Here is a 17,762-nt window from a genome sequence, read left to right on the forward strand (position 1 = left end):
GTTTCATGCAATGCTTCAGTTGGGAGTTATTTGAAGTTACTAATTTTATCCCTCAACTGTACCCTTCTGGAGGGTGGAAAGAACCGTTCTAGGAACACCTCTTTTAATAATCCCCAGTTGGTTATAAAATTAGGCTCTAGATCATTTAACCACATTGTTGCCTCTCCAGACAGAGACAAAGGGAACAATATCAACCAAATCATATTCTGGCTCACTCCCAGATTGTCAAAAGATTTGAAAATAGTGATGAATTTCACCAAATGCATGTTCGGTTCATCACCAGGTAAGCCTCCAAACAACCCCTTCAGATTCAGGAGTTGGATCACGGTGCTTTTTATATTGAATTTTGCACCTGGTGCCAATGGTAGAGGAATTATAGAACCTATTGCACTATCTCCGTCCATTCCTTCATCATCTTCATCAGCCTCGTATTGAACGGGCTGTTGGCGGCCATACCTTCCTCGGATTGGACAGTTTTTATTGATATTTCGTTGCACTGGTGCAACAAGTTGCTCAGCTCGCCTTGGGTTTTAAGGATTTAGCAATTCCTCATCACCCAAGTCTTCATCATTAGGGTTCTGGTGATGTGCTTGTTGACCCTAATTCTTTATGTTCACCTGAGCCCTGGCCAAAACGGCTAGTCTGTCCGCCTCCTGTTGTTCAGCCATTTTCTTATCAGTTGAGGTTCTGGATTGATTGGCAATAACGGCTCTCCAGAACTTCTTTTTTTGGTATAAACAACATAATACCTACAATAGAGAAAAACAACAAATAAACGTAAATCTAGAAAACTTAACTAACAACAAATTAGCGTACACAAACTTTCAATTTACAACCATATTGCTCGACAACAACGCCATTTTTGATAACGCTCAAACTACACTCTTAAATGGGTGTAAGCGATCATTTTCAATATAAAACCCAACTAGGTTGGGGTCGAATCTCATATGGGATAGGGTGTGAACTCAAGTTGTTTACGTAATAATTCACTGGTAGTTTACTATTTCCTGAAATGAGGGTTTAAATTTCTCAGGCAATTTTTAGTCACTTTGAGATTAATGTTTGTAACCAATATTTTATAAAATAACTGGGATTATGTTCACTAGGGTTTATGGTATATGCAGATGCTACAAATAACTCAAGATTCTCACGGTGGTTAGGATGATAAGCTATCTCTGTCAATAGTATGCTCGAATGTCTCTCAACCTATTCAAGCGTCTAATTTCCTAATCCTCTCAGACTTAGGGAATTAGAACTCATTGCCCAGATTTTACCTCACGTTAATCAACCTTGTTACATCACTGATTATTAAATGAAGCCTTTCCGAGTCCCTGTCGATAATTCACTTCCTACTGTTTATGATTTCTTTCTCAAGCAAACCAAAGTAGGTACGCCTATTGTTTGTAACCAACAGATATAAGTTAGAATATCAGAATTACTAAGAAATCCTAACACCTATTAAACCTTGAGTAATTAATCAACACCTTATCATGACCTAACACTAGATTCCATAACCTAGGTTAAGAGTGTTTAGCTACTCATGATGCAGGAAATAAGTACACAAGTTGAAGTCATAATTAAAAGGATTAACTTACAATAATGAAGGAAATCAAAAGTGTTGTTTCAATTGAATCAAAAGGAAAACCACGAAAATATTTGTCTTCAAGAGAGAGAGAGAGAGAAGAAAAAGTAGTATGTTGTAGGATATGTCAATTAATTGATGGATAATAGAAAAAAACCTAAAACAAGGATTTAAATAGTTAACCCTAAATAAGGAAATAAAATTAATATTTCAGATGTTCTTCTGAATAGATGACGGCGGTTGTTACAGCCTATCATGATTTTGACGGCCAGTCACGGACGTCGTCAGCTTCTCAACAAATTGAACTTCTGTTGCCTAAGGTTGATGATGATAGTGACGGTCTATAAGGATCTTGACAGCGTGTCATGAAGGTCGTCACAAAACTTCTTGCAACTCCCCTCTTCTGTTTAAGGTTGACGACATCCTTGATAGCTTATCACCAGGAAGAAGACGTGTCATGGATGTCGTCAGCGACAATTAGCTCTTCATTTGCTTCCGATTTCATACGTTTTGCTTTATTTATTTATGGTTCTCCTTCTTATCTAGTTTTATCGTAAAACCAAAGTAAACTAATCAAAAATGATTAAAGTTGCTCAAGACCTTGCAATTATTTAGAGTTAAAAGCTTCAAATATGTTAGCATGAGCTCACACATCAGCTTCCTTATCTAAGATCACCAATTAAGGTATGCGGGGTTATGAACAAGGACAATCCTTTAGTCCTTATGCCCAAAACTATCTTTTTAAGTTTAATTCATATGATTTGCAATTAGGGTTCATACCCAATTTTTATTATTTGAAGATTATAAGATTTCAAGTGATTGAATGTTGAATTGCATGACTATTTTCATATAATTATGCGTATAATGAGATTTTTCAGATTTTTTCAATTGAGTTTAAGCATGATATTGAGATTCTTGATTTTATTATTTTGATATTGTTGGAGTATTTTCAAGAAGCATATTGAGTATGATGTTTTGCTATGATTTTTACATGAGTTTGAAGCATGGGTCATTAAGCCCTAATGAGAATTGTTATTTCAAGATTGATTGTGCTATGAGCAAATTATGACTAGATTCTTTTCAGATTATTGATAAAGATTTGATCTTTTGGTCTCAGAATAAATATGAAATCCACTTTACAGATTCAGATTACAGATTTAGCTTTACAGAATTACAGTTGGTTTTTATTATAAACCACTAGACTATTTTAAAAGTGGATTTTCATCAAAACGAGCATATAGATATTATTTTGGGAGTCGTATTTAGCATAGAGATAGGTACATTACTACGGTTTCATACCCCAGAACTACGTGCCAATGTAGGATTTAGATTATTCACACTTCTATGTGGATGACAGATATGTCATCACCCAGATAGGTTATATTCTCTAGAAAGAGTATGACTCTTCTCCCTAACGTGGGATGACTCTTCTCCCCAACGTGGGATGTTCCTTCTTAGGAGGACAATGAATTTGGACTCCATGAATGCTCACATGGTTTATGTCGGTTAGAAGAACTTCCCCTAAGAAAAAGTATTTTCCAGATTTTAGAAACTAAGTGTAAAGGCTCAAAAACTTGGTTAAATATTACTTAAGATTTCAGTTACAGAATTACAGCTTTTAGTTTTTAGACATAAAAGGTAAGCCCTTTTTCACTTAGCGTATATGATTTGAAAATAGAACAGAAATACATATTTTAGAACTAAATGTTATGACTCACTAGATTTATAAAGTATGATTTTCTTCTTATTACATCAGATTTTAGTATTTTAGACACTCCAACTTATGTGAGTCATTTACATTTAGCATGCATTATTTTTTTTTATAAATTATGATGATTTATATTATGTCCATATACTCAGTACATCCTTAAAGTACTGATCTACATATATGTCTAGGAGCTACATTGTCTCATAATGTAGTTACAAGTTGTAGCACGCATGCCATATCTAGACAGTTTGCAATTCCAGACAGCAGATGATAAGTCCTCCTATTTTGGGGACTTAAGTTATTTTTATGTACTTTACTTTCTTACTCATAAGTATTGACTAGTGATAGTTGAATTCGTGCCCCAGCTATCTATAGTCAGTATAGTAGAGGCTTCACAGATGTTAGTTAGAGTCTGTCTTGTGATTTCAGTCCTTCTTTTCATACTTTATCAAAATGTAAAATTGTATTAGTGTTATATTTTCATAGATTCCATCATTATTATGTTTTCGCACAGTAAACTCAGTCATTTTATACATATTTTATCAGTTGCTATGTATGCCAGTTCATGGGTTAGCTTGGGATCACTTATGGTCCTAAGCATCCTGTGACGTCTCGGGATATATTTTTGGGGCGTTACAGATAACCTGCTAAGAGCATCAGCAACTGTGTTATCTTTACCTGGATGGTAATAGAGACTCATATTGTAGTCCTTCAGCGACTTAAGCCACCTCCTTTGTTTGAATTTAACTCTTTTTGAGAAAACACATATGTAAGCTCTTATGATTAGAAAAGATATCACCATGAACCCTATAGAGATAGTGACGCCAAATCTTCAATTCAAATACCTCCGCCAATAACTCCAAATCATGAGTAGGGTAGTTCTTCTCATTAACTTTCAACTGACTAGAAACATAAGACACCAGCCTACTATGCTGCATCAACACACAACCAAGCCCAACACGAGAAGCATCACAATACACTTCAAAGCCATCATTACCCTCGGGGAAGGTCAAAACTAGAGATAAAGTTAGCTTATCCTTCATCTTTTCAAAACATCACTTGCAAGCATCAAACTACAAGACTTTGAGTTCTTTTGGGTCAATCTAGTCAATGGGGCAGCTATAGTTGAAAAGCTTTTCACAAATCTTCTATAGTAGATGATAAAACCCAAGAAACTCCGAATATCGGTTGGAGTCACAGGTCTAGGCCACTTCTTAACCACTACAATCTTTTATGGATCCACCATGATCCCTTCACTAGAGATAACATGACCAAAAAAAGTCATAGCCTATAACCAAAACTCACATTTTGAGAATTTGGCATACAAACACTTATCCTTTAAGGTCTTCAACACAACACGGAGGTGATCGACATGATCCATCTCACTCTTAGAGTACACTGGAATATCATCTATGAACATGATGACAAAAAAATCTAAAAACTGATGGAAGAACCTATACATCAAATCCATAAATATTGTTGTCACACTGGTCAACCCAAACGACATAACTAGGAATTTATAATGACCATACCGGGTCCTGAAGGCAGTTTTTTGGATATCTACTTCCCTAATTTTAAGCTAATGATAACCTAACCTAAGATCAATCTTAGCGAAACACTTTGCACCTTGAAGCTAATCAAACAAACCATCATCCTAGGAAGAGGATACTTATTCTTTATAGTCACCTTATTCAACTAACAGTAGTTAATTCACATATGAAGGAAACCATCCTTCTTACGCACGAACAAAATAGGAGCACCCCAAGGAGACACACTAGGATGGATAAAACCTTTATATAAGAGATCCTTCAATTTCTTCTTAAACTCATTCAACTCAGCCAGAGCCATTTTATAAGGAGGGATAGAGATAGGATGAGTGTCTGGAACAATATCAATCCCAAAAGCCATTTCCCTCTCGGGAGGAACACCAATAAAATCATCAAGGAAAACCTCAGGAAACTCATTAACCACAGGGATGGATTCCAGAGAAGGACCTTACAAGTTAGAATCTTTAACTCAGACCAAATGATAGAAACACCCTTTAGAAATCAACTTTTGGGCTCTAAGATATGAGATGAACCTTTCCTTAGACACTAAAGAACCCCCTTCCTATACAATAATCGACTCATTAGGAAATTTAAATACGACATTATGGGTCTGACAATCTAAAGAAGCATAGCATGAATGCAACCAATCCATCCCCAATATGACATCAAAGTCAACCATATCTAACTCTATCAAATCCACAAGAGTTTCTCCACCACTAACAGATACCACGCACCCTCTATAGAATCTTTTAGCAATCACAGAGTCACCAAATAGGGTAGATATAGTAAAAGGATCAGAAATAAATTCAGGGCCAAAACCAAAATGCACGACCATAAATAGGGTCACATAAGAAAGAATGGACCCTGGATCAAGTAAACAATACACATCACGGGAGTTTAATATACCAGTAATGACATTGGGAGATACCTTAGAATCCTAATGAAATACAAGAGAATATAACCAATTTTGACCAATGCTAGTACCAGAAGTAGAAAAAGATATAGAAGAAGCACCCTTTGGTTTAGAAACTGATAAAGAGACAACAAGAACCTTGTTATTCCCAGAAGTCATCCTAGAATGATAGTCATGCTGCATATGACTAATATGACCACAATAAAAACATCTGTTCTTCCCTTCCTCACAGAACCCACGATGCAACCGCCCATAAAATCTATAAGAAGGATGGGATAGAGCCTACTGAGCCCCACTAGCCAAGATTGGGCACCCTATGATCGGAACCCACCATCATGCTGAGACCGATGATCACCCAATGACCTCAGGTGAGGAGAACTAGTCATGGAAAAAGAACAAGAACTCCCTCACTTTTTGTTTGTCTACTTACCACCATCCCTACCACTTTGCCCAAAAGGCCTAAATTTACTTTCCTACGTCTTACTAAACTCAGCCTACTTTCTCTTCTCTTCCTCTTCCTACTGTATATATAAATAACTCCAGGAGATATCTATGTCTTTATTTAATAAGGAAACCTTACTTTCAAGGATCAACTTATGAGACAATCTCTAAGCAAACTTATGCATTTTAGCCCTCATACTAGAAACCAACTCTGGAGCATACTGCAATAACTAGTGGAATTTAAGGCATACTCCTTGACAGACATCTTTCCTTGCCTCAAATTCACATACTATTCAACTTTTGCCTCCCTCAACTCCTGAGGAGAAAAATGGTCCAGAAATGCACTAGAGAAATCTCCCACAAAAATGACTCAACACCATCACCCCTTGCCTGATCCCATCCCTCGTACCATTGGTACTCTACATTCTTTAGCTGGTAGGTGGCAAAATCCACATTCTCCATCTTAGTTGCATACATAACTCGAAAGATTTTTTTTGTCTCATCCAGAAAACCTTGATAATTCTCCTCAACCTTAACACTAGTAAAGGTCGAAGGATTTAACCTCATGAACTAGCCAACCCTTATGGCCTTAAAAGATGGTGTAACAGGAACACCACACTCAGATTGAGTAGCTACCAACTATGCTAATATATGAATAGATTAACAAAACTCATCATTCATCACTTCATCCTTAGGAGTTTGAGAAGGACTAGAGAGTCGGTGAAACTCCAGGACAATCAGAAACTGGACCCCAAGACTGGGTTTGGACTCTATAATAGAGTGTGTCCCATCAACATTGTCTCCAGTTGGGACAACAGAGCTTTAGTAAACTTCAAATCATTAAGGCATGACCTAAAAAGTGAACAAACAGGAATTAGAGAGGATTTTAGGACTTAGACTACACAAATTGAAAACATATCACAAGAAAGAGAAATATTCCAAAATGCCTTATAGCCTCTCCCTTATGAGTGTGGCACACTACACACCCTTAAAAGAGAATCTACTCAATACGGCTTTATGGAATCTCAATTGACCATGAACCTAGGGCTCTGATACCAACTTGACACGACCAGAACTAGGGCTTTGTCATAATGGGCTTCTCAAGTCCAATAAGGTTTGGAGATCACCCTCGATACCCTGAGTTAGAAGAATTCCAAACATATAATAAGATGGAGAACATTTAAAATATAAATGACTTAGGGATAAGTCTATAACTAAGACCAACCCAACCAAGTCCAACCAAGTCAACCGTCCAAACCAAACCAACAACCATAGAGCAATAACCAAATCCATATCCATTCTATAACATATCCAAGTCCACAGTTTGTCCATATAATGCCTCTGAAACAATTCAAGAATATCTAGTTTGGATATGCCCCCGACCATAGGCAAAACCAATATCAATTTCTAAACCAATAAAGATATATAAAAACTCAAAGAAAGAAATGGAGCCTTCAAAAGTATAGAAGCTCACCACATTAAGTCAATATAAGCTGCCCCTAATCCATCACTGAGTAAGAGGTGTGATAGTATGACCAGTCCCTACATCGCATAGGGATATAATGTCCAAAGATAGTTAGCGGTTGGAGCACTAATATGTAACTCAAGGATAAGGATAATATAATGCCAATAGTTTAAAACCAATCAACCAATGGACATAACCAATGCAATACATACATATATATATATACCATGCCGCGATAGGGAAAAAGATTATCATGAACTTTGAACGCATTAACCTAGGTTGTATAGCATAAAATCATATATCAAGGCAACAACCATAGGCTATATGGACCCAGATCTCCCCTAGTTGGAAGGGGCCCAGTGTGTATAGCCGTACGAACCAAAGAATATCCATAACCGCATATACCTATATATGGGACTCGAACCTCCCAACATAATCATGGTAACTTAAGCACCAATACATGTATTATGGGGGACTCGAACCTCCCATTCATATATTCATTCGAGGGACTCGAACCCCCTAATCACAAAGACACCTGCACCGCCTAGCGTGATTTCTAATGTTAGTCCATTAGAATTTTACTTTCACTGCCCAGCTACACATCCCTCTTTAAAGCCTAATTAAAACATCCATTACACATACAACGCCATTAAACTAATTCCTTACCAAGGCATCTCATTGGTATCATATATCAACACCACTTGCAAGTGTACCACATGTCATTACAATTATTAATTAATTATTCATTTGGGACTCAAACCCATTGTCTAACAAAGACATTGATTCAATTTAATGTGTTGGGACTCAAACCCATTTAGCCAATTTAACCACTAAGGTTACAGTTCAAATCAATGTATAGCCAACAAGGCCTTTACAAAACCAATTACCAATGATTTGCAATCCTTAGTCCAATGCCTTAGTTCAAAATACAGTTCAATATGTGACTATTTTTTTCTCTTAGACATTTTTACAAACATATTGATGGCATACTATTACAAAGAAAAAAACTAAATTATAAAACACCACCTTTAGATTTAACCATGACCCAATTGTTATACCATAATTACCAAGCACCTACATGTGCAAAACCATCAATAAAACATGTATATTTACTATTTAAACTAAGAGTAAATAGTACTTAGAAATATGCAACAAAACCCTCAACATTGGTTTTCGAAACAACCCTTAATGATTCATAAAAAATCTTAAGACACATGCATGATTATCACATGCCTTATTCACGAAGATTCATAGAAATAACTAAACTCTTGAGCCTCTAGATGAACACCTTGTAGAAACCTTAGCCCAATCTTCATGAGAGGGTTTAGAGAGGATTTTGAGAGAGTTTTGATCCTTTAAAGTAAGTTATAAGAGGCCATAAGTGTTATAATATGAGTAGTATGATAATCAGAAAGCTCAAATTCCCAAAATTTCTAAGGGTCAAAAGCCAAGGTATTTCAAGCTTCCATATCCACTACTATCCAAACATACCATTCAGGGTTTCTATTATTTTTCCTTAGAACGCCACTCACTACGACTTGTAGTCTGACCCCACGAGTAGTGGTCAGTGTGTACTTTATTTTTTGATCCTTAATATTCACTAGTATGGCTATGACTTAGACAACAAGTCATAGTGTCATCCAACAAATCGTTGTCCAAGTAGTCTTCTACTATTAGGTGCCTTTTCTTCCCTGTCCCATTCTATTCACTTCTGACCCTATTTTTCTTCAAAACTAAGCAAACCACATCATCCTATATAAAAGTAACTTTGGATATGCAAGAATTCTTTCTTTTAAGAATCTTAAGTATGATAATTCAATGATGCAACAACACCCTCACTTAGAATATTTCCATATCCTTAGGCAAACAACAATCCTATTTTAACCTAGATGATTATCTCTAATGCAAAACTACAATTGCTTAGGCAACCCCTCTTTTTTAAAAATTTATTCACAACCCATGTAAGCCATCAAGGTATTCTACACCCTTCAAAAAATTTCAAAATAGAAGAAACTCACTATAGTGCAATGCAAAATGAATACTCCAACAGAATAAGATCAGGATGTGGCATTATCTTGTAACCAGACACCATATCATAACCATCATTCTAATACCTAAATAAGTAATAATAAGTCTATATCCATTTCACCCTCACATCAAATAAGTTCCATCTCACTCAGTATATGCAACAATAATATCAAATACAGAGATTGTGTCAAATCTCTTACTCTTGCAAAGAAGTCAGGCTGTGTCCGTTTGATACCATAAGCTTGTCCTTATTTTCAATCTTCCAGTATTTAGAGAGTTGAGTTAGGATCACCATAGGTATTTCTTAGGATTGTAACATAGGCTTGGAGATAGGTAGGATACATTTTGGGTTTTATGACATTTATCCTTGGTATTATGATGTTTTTGGCTCCACTTAATTGGCTACATTTTTCTCCCCTTTTCTTTTATTTTTGTTTTACTCTTTTAATGTTCGGATAAGGTTTCTTTTTCAATTCAACTTCTTCTTTATTATACATATTCTTTTTTTGAAGAAAGACTGCTCATCTCATACACTAACCTTTTTCTTTTCTTTTCTTAACTTTTTTCTTCATACCTGCATTCAGCTATACACCCCTATAATAGCTACCCTTATCTTAAATAATTTTTCTGTGTTCAGGTACACAATGTCTATAGAGGTAATAAGTCCAAATCAAGTTCATTGTATTAGAAGGGTAAGGTGAATGGTGTTAAAAAAGAATAGTCGATGTAAAGCTCAAATTTTTGGGATCAAAAGATACTTATTTCATTTGGTTGTGTTTTTAGGATGAAGTTGACTAAGTCAAATTTGACCTATAATACTTTCCTAACCTCCTACCCTACAACTTGTCATATGACTAACCACACGAGTTTTAGATCGCACAACACACTGACAAAGTACTTTTGTCGATCATGACTCAGGGGATTCTATCTATATTGCTACCTCTTTGGTTTATGTTAGATTAGTTAAGTTATCTTATCATAAGTTTTAATGCGATGTATAAATCCTACATTTGTTACAACTCAGTATATGTACACACTACATCATAATACAAAAATTGGAGGGATATCATTTTAAAATCTGAAACAAAATGGGTAAGCATGGCTGCATGGGTACACAAATTATGTTACACTAACTTATCTTATTTCACACTAAGTTAAACAACATAAGAAAAACCATCAAACAAACACAAAAATAAATCCTAAAAATGCTAGTTCTAACAAGGATAATGCAGCCGACAAAAAAAAATGACAACAAAAACCCTCGGCTATGGTACCCCATACCACCAACCATTATTTCACCTATTCAGGAGTTGCCAGCTCCCCTACTATCTCATAGACCTTATTCAAGTGGTCCTGTAATGCCAGCTAGATTGCTGCTTGGGATACTTGTATCTTATCTCTCTTTTGCCTTCTCTTTTTTCTCTTATTTTTTTGCTCACCTCTTTCATCAACTTCCTTCTCTTTAGGTTTTGTGCCTCAAATGTTTGGCACTTTCTCAACCTATATCTCCTTAATAATGGGCATAACAAAGTCAAAAAAAATTGGGAATGATTGTGAGGCCATGTCCTCTATGTCATCCCATAAAGTATCCAACTCCTCATGATGCTTGCCAAATTTAGGGCCCACACTCCCTTAAGCTTCTAATTAATTCCCTACTAAAAACTATCAAATCTTGTCTTCATGCCTTGTATCAGACTCTTGATTTCCTTCTTTACCCAAGGCTATAATCTTTCCTTGATATTTATCACATTTTCCTTGAGGGTGCGTTGCAATTTCAACACATCAATTAAAAGCTCTTGTGAGACCAAAACATAACTACCTAAATATAGACGTGAAGTGGATGGTTGCGAGAAAGAAAAAGTAGAATACTGTAGGGACCTAGAATATTTAGACCTTACTGCATTTGTAGATATTTGTGGCTAAGATTATGTTGTCTCAGTTGGAGTGTCTCCAAGGTTATCAAAACCCAACGTATCGATGTCCATATGCATGCTGGACTAAAAATTCATTTGTAGTAATATTACACCTACCTTAGACTTAGAAATATGGTTTTCCTTGTCTTAAATCAAACCTAATTCAGTGGTTCAATGTATCATCACAAAATAATCAATATCCGACAGCACATGCACCCGCTCATCCAAATATATCTTATCAGTAGGCATAAAAAGGTTAGGTTGGTGTCTCCACTGATAGCTCTAACTTGGATCTCCAACGTAATAATCTTGTCTATGGAGACCTCATAGCCTTCTATTATACTAGCTACTAAAGTAGCCTTTCGGGGCTCAAAATATTATCTCCCATAGTCGGGATCAACCAATGGCAAACTAGTGTCCACCAAGCCTTTGCAACAAAGCTTAAACTAGCCTTATTGATATATGTAGATGGACCCACAACCCATTGCACATCCTCTTTCATAGTATTAATGATACATACAATCCACCTTAAGTTTATGTCTTTATCTTCCATCCTAGTCTTTCTAGTTTTGACCTTTTTCATCTCCTTAATTCGGTAGTCAATCTCAAAAGTATCGGCGAAAGCTTAAACTTACTCCATGTAAGAATTAGTAAATGGTCTGTGTATAAATATTAACCCAAATACCCTAAATCATGAGCGAATGTAATGGATCATGTCCCTCCATAATAAACCTTGTAGAAACATCTACCTTAGCTCCATTTGGTACGCGACATAAAATTCCCGAACTTCGGTCGGGTTATATCTACATGAGGCTCTTGCCATTAAGGTTGGGTATATTTTGGTTCAAACTAGAAAATCAAAAAACCAAATTGAAATTTAATTTTGGTTTTGTTTTCTTAGTTTTTTAGATCAGTTTTGGTGTCAAATTTTAGAAATTCGGTTAAACGGTTTATTATTCAATTTTTCCATACAAAATTGGTTAAACCAAAAAATTGAAATTATATAAATAATATATATTTTATATCTATAATATATATATATATATATATATTATTATATCTATTCAGTATAATATAATATATAATAAGTAACGTAAACCGCCAAACATCTTATGTGTTACGAGTTATGTTCCAAACCCTAAATGTTCATTTCAACACTGGTTGTTGACACTTTTTAGGCTTTTAACGGCGCCTCAAGGAGACGAGACAATGAGTATCGAGTTTTTTACTGCAGTTTTATATTATGTTAAACTTATGGATATTAAATTTTGTTTCATACATGTTGAGTTATTTATATTTGGAGATGAAAAATAGGTTTGAAAAAAAAATTATTTTTTTAGAAGATCACCAATTTTAAGTGTGCCTTCATGACAAATACACGCTCACTACTTTAATCTTCAATATCAAAATAAAAATCCAATATAACCAAACCAAATTGAATATATTTTTGTTTAGTTAAGGTTGTCATTATGGTCAATCCGAAAACCAAAAAATCAAATTGTCAGTAAATAAATAAACTAAACAAAATGCATGCCCACCCTTACTTTCCATCCACTAAAAATGATACTTTTTTGACCATGCCTCAAACTCAAGCATCTCATACATGCCACCAGTCAGTAACTTGGGTTCAATATGGAACCATCTATTTATTTTTCCTGTGTTTGGGACAACGACACTATCCCGCTCAAATAGCTTCTGCATCCTTGGGTACCCCAACCGAGTAACAATAGACATGGGGGATTGCTCAAGCTGTAATGGGCTCTAGACCTGTGGTAGAGGAGGAATCTCTACTGATGCACTATCACTTGATTCTTCCTTTTTTACTACCCTTGATATCCTTAAAACCATACTTCGAACGTTCACTTCCTGTGTTGCTACTGGATGCAATATTTTATGTGCTTTTGGAGACATTTTCTTCTTCTTATTCAATACCTTTGAGACCTAACCCTGATTTTTTTCCTTTTTAGATTAGGCAGGGGAGTGTGGAGGTGATTGACAAGGATTCTTTATTTGAGGCTTAGCCTTCTGGCTGTAAGGTAAGCTACTCCTTAGTTTCATTAGCTCCGTGATGGGATACTCATCCAAAAATCAACTAGATTTATTATCAATTGGATCATCCATAAGTTAATGGGTGGGATGAGCTTACTTCTTTGGGGTTTGCTTGCCCCCCTTAGTGGTATCATTCAATGCTGCCATTGAGGCTGAGGAAAGAACACTATTAGTTAACACTAGAAAAATTATGAAAAACCAAGAGAAATTGAAAATTTTTAAAACTTGTAGAAAACTGTATGAGTTAGGATACAACTTACTATCAGAGGCTATAAGTTATTCTGACAGTCATAGGATGTGATGTTCTTCAGGAAAGGGGAACTGGTGACCTTATGGGTCCACCCAATAAGTTGTTAGATCACTCAACGACTCATAGGGTGACTTATCGGGTGACCAAAAAACAATCTTTGAAATTAACATACATTTCCAGTCTCTATGAGTCATATGGTGCTACAAGACTCATAGGGTGAGTTGTAAGGTGACCATAAAACCTTCATCCTCATCCAACTATTTTGACAGTTGTTACAAGTTACACAATGACTTGTTAGGTAAGACTATGAGTCATAACGTAGCTCTTCGCAACTATATATAGAAATTTTGATTCATCAATGTGTACTTATGTTTCCAAGGGTACTTAGACTTTCCCTTTGTCTTGTATACCAAACCTACACCTTAAATCATTCCCCACTTTGTTTCTACTCCTATTATATGTGAGTACCATGATTTCATATTATTTTCATATTTAATATTAACCCTAGGCTTATTATAAGAAAAACATCCAACGCAAGATTTACTTAACATATCATGACTAAGAATTTCCAAAAAGGATTAGCATGCTTAATTTAAATTAAAATATGCTTAGATGCTTCAGTTCACTTAGCTTTGTTCTTGATGAGATGAGAGTTTTGATTTTTGTAGGAATAGTTGTCAATCTAAATGGGGTGATTTAAGGGGATGATAAGTGTATTGATAGTGGGAAAGACAGTTATGCTAGATAGGGGGAGTTACACATGCTCAAAAAAGGAAAAAAGGATCATTTAGGGTTTGATCTCCCTTCTATTATGCGTGAATTGGGTCGGGTCAGCCCATTAGATCCGCGATATTTTCCACTGACCATGATTCTGAAAGAAAATCTTGGTCAGTAGCTATGATTCTTTGTCTCCCTTTGTTTAGTGTGAAGACTTACTTGGGCCCTCAGTCCTTCGACTCAAGGTTATGAGTCGTAGTCATAGACTAATTTTGAGAGTTGTAAGGACTCTAGAACCACTTACTTGATTTTGCTAGCTTTTTATTTCCCTAAGAAGTTTGGTGACAAGTTCTAGGGTATCCCTTGATGTGCTATAGAAATATAACACTTTTGATGCTTAAAATAAGGAAAATATGCAAGTTTCTTAGGTTAGTTTGCTAGCTATGATGCATTTTGGGTATGTTTTGTAGGAAACTAGGTTTTTGATGGTAAGTTCCTGAAAAATATGAACAATGGTGTTTTTGGATACTTGATTAATTTTTGGGTATTCGTGACACTTTCTATATGTACGTGACCAGAGCATGTGATGAAAGTTGAAGATTTGTAGCTTGATTGCAAGTATTGGAAGTCCTGACACTTAACTTTATCTATATGTAGACAACATAGCACATATGGTCTGTATGAGACTAAGGTAAGTACCAAAATTGAAGTTCCAAAGAGTAAAAGAGTTGAAAAAGAACTTCCGACACTTACCTATGCCAACATGTGGACCACATATAGCAATGTGGACCACATGTAGGAAAGGTAAGTGCCATACCTCCAAAATCCTGAGATAAGAAGCTGCAGGAAATTTTTCCTACACATGTAGGTGTCTACATTCTCCCAGCCTCAGGCCACATATGGTACATGCACCCAAGTCCAAGCCACATGTGGAAACCACATATGGACACCGACCCTTTTTTTGTATTTTTTCACCTAGATAGGGTTTCCTCATTCACTCTAAGTACCCTTTATGTGTTTTTTAGTAGAAGTTATGAAATCTTAATACTTACAAACATATTTCGATTTCAAGATTCAATTTTGGTCTTGGAATTCTCTTGTATGGATATTGATTGATTCAGTTAGTTAAATTTTTGGATTTTTACTCGTGATTATTGTGATTTTATATTATACTTTCAATCATGAATGTTGTTGATTACTTCACAAGCATGAGCATCTCAAAACCCTTAGCTAGGGTTGTAGAAACATTGGCATATTAACGAAGTAGGGGAAGTGATATTGTTGTTCTAAATCTATATCCATGAATGAATTGTATTATCTTCACTTTAATAGTTACCTTAGCGTTGCATATATTAGGATCCCACCTAGATTATTGCCATTTACTGAATAATAACTGGGAAAAGATAATAACAACAGTAATTTGAAGTTTAACTGTTGATCGACATTACTAGGTATCATCTAAGTAAGATGGTTAGCTATCATCTAATAGCTAGAGACTCAAAAAGTAATAGTTAACTGGAATCAATATAAGGGTTAGTAAGGCGACCTCTTGAGACATAAAAGGTAAAGGGTGAAATCCATCTGCTCATTTAAAATACTATTGATGGTACATAACTTATTAGATTCTGCATGCATGGTATCGGGTTAGTTCATTAAAGAATAATAAGCTTATAGAGTTGAGAAAGTAGGGAGAACATAATCCTAGTATTCACCAAAGACCGATTACATTCAAAATTTATATTCACCACTTATTCGATACTGCAACTCAAAATTCCCATTTACTTTTCTAGTTCTACTCGTTGATTACAATAGTTGAGAGCCACGATTCCATGTATTCCCTTGGGATTCGACTCCAACCTTCGTTGGGTTACTATATTTAACAACGATTGCATAATCTTCAGAGTGATGGTATAACTTAGGTGTTATCAAATTTTGGCGCCATTGCTGGGGTACAATGTTGATTTTTGTATTAAGGTTGTTGCAATTTTTGGGTCTTGTTGTTTTTGTTCTTAGTTGGGTGTACATCGGTGTATGCCTAGCATATGGAGTAGAGACAATCTCTTACTCCCTTTTTATCTGAATCTAGAGAGGATCCTACTAACACCTAGTTGGTTGATAAAACTGAAAAGTGACGATATTCCTAAAGGGGTTCATGATGATGTGCCTCCTCTCCTTCTGAAGGAGTTTAGGATATTATTAACCAGTAGATAGAGGCGTTTTAAGCATAAACCACTAATGAGAGAAGGGCAGTAGAAGAAGCTCAATGCATAGATCAGGAAGTAAAGTTAGATAAGTAGAGACAGGTAGCAGGCTGTCAAGCAGCAGTCGGTGAAAATTAGAATAGAGTTAGACGCAGCCATCCTCAAGTGATCCAAGCGTAACAGTATTAATAATCGTACGAGGATGATGAATAAAATCTAAGATACGTTGAGCCGGTAGATACTGGAGACATTGTTCCTTCTATTTTACCCCCATGTATTAAGTTTGACATCATAAGCACAATGATCCAACTCTTTAATTTAAAGGGTGTATTTATGGGTTTGCCTACAAATAATGCAAACATACATCTTACATGTTATAGTTCATATAAAAATCTGGGGGTGAATCAGGAAACACTTGGTTTTTCCCCTTCTCACTTACAGAAGAAGCATTTTTATAGTTAGGCAAACTTCTAAGAGGATCTATCACTATATGGAATGAGTTTCACAGGAAATCCTTGAATTGACTCTTTCCTCCATGTAGGATGTTGTATCTTAAGGATGACATCTATAATTCTAGGTAGTTGCAGTCAGAATCTATGTACGAGGCATAGTTTAGGTTCAATAAGAAACTGAGTATGGTGCCCAACCATTGTATGTCAACGACAGGCTTATTGGAGATATTCTATTGAGTCCTGACCATTAATTCTACAGCTATAGCATACACCATCTTTGGAGGATCCTTCACGATATTTCAATGGGAGATAGCTTCTAGTATTATGGATAATATCTCACTAACTAATCAAGGGTGGTAAACTCAGGAGGCTGAAAGAGGTTCTGGAACTTATACTACTGGAGTTTCCAATGAGTAGAGAGTGGTTGAGTCTCATGCAACTTTTACAAGTAGTCGGGCACTTCTCGAGTAACATGATGCAAAATCCTTCAAACATC

The sequence above is a fragment of the Capsicum annuum genome, chromosome 6 (genome assembly GCF_002878395.1).
Source record: "Capsicum annuum cultivar UCD-10X-F1 chromosome 6, UCD10Xv1.1, whole genome shotgun sequence".
In the NCBI taxonomy this organism is placed as follows: domain Eukaryota; kingdom Viridiplantae; phylum Streptophyta; class Magnoliopsida; order Solanales; family Solanaceae; genus Capsicum; species Capsicum annuum.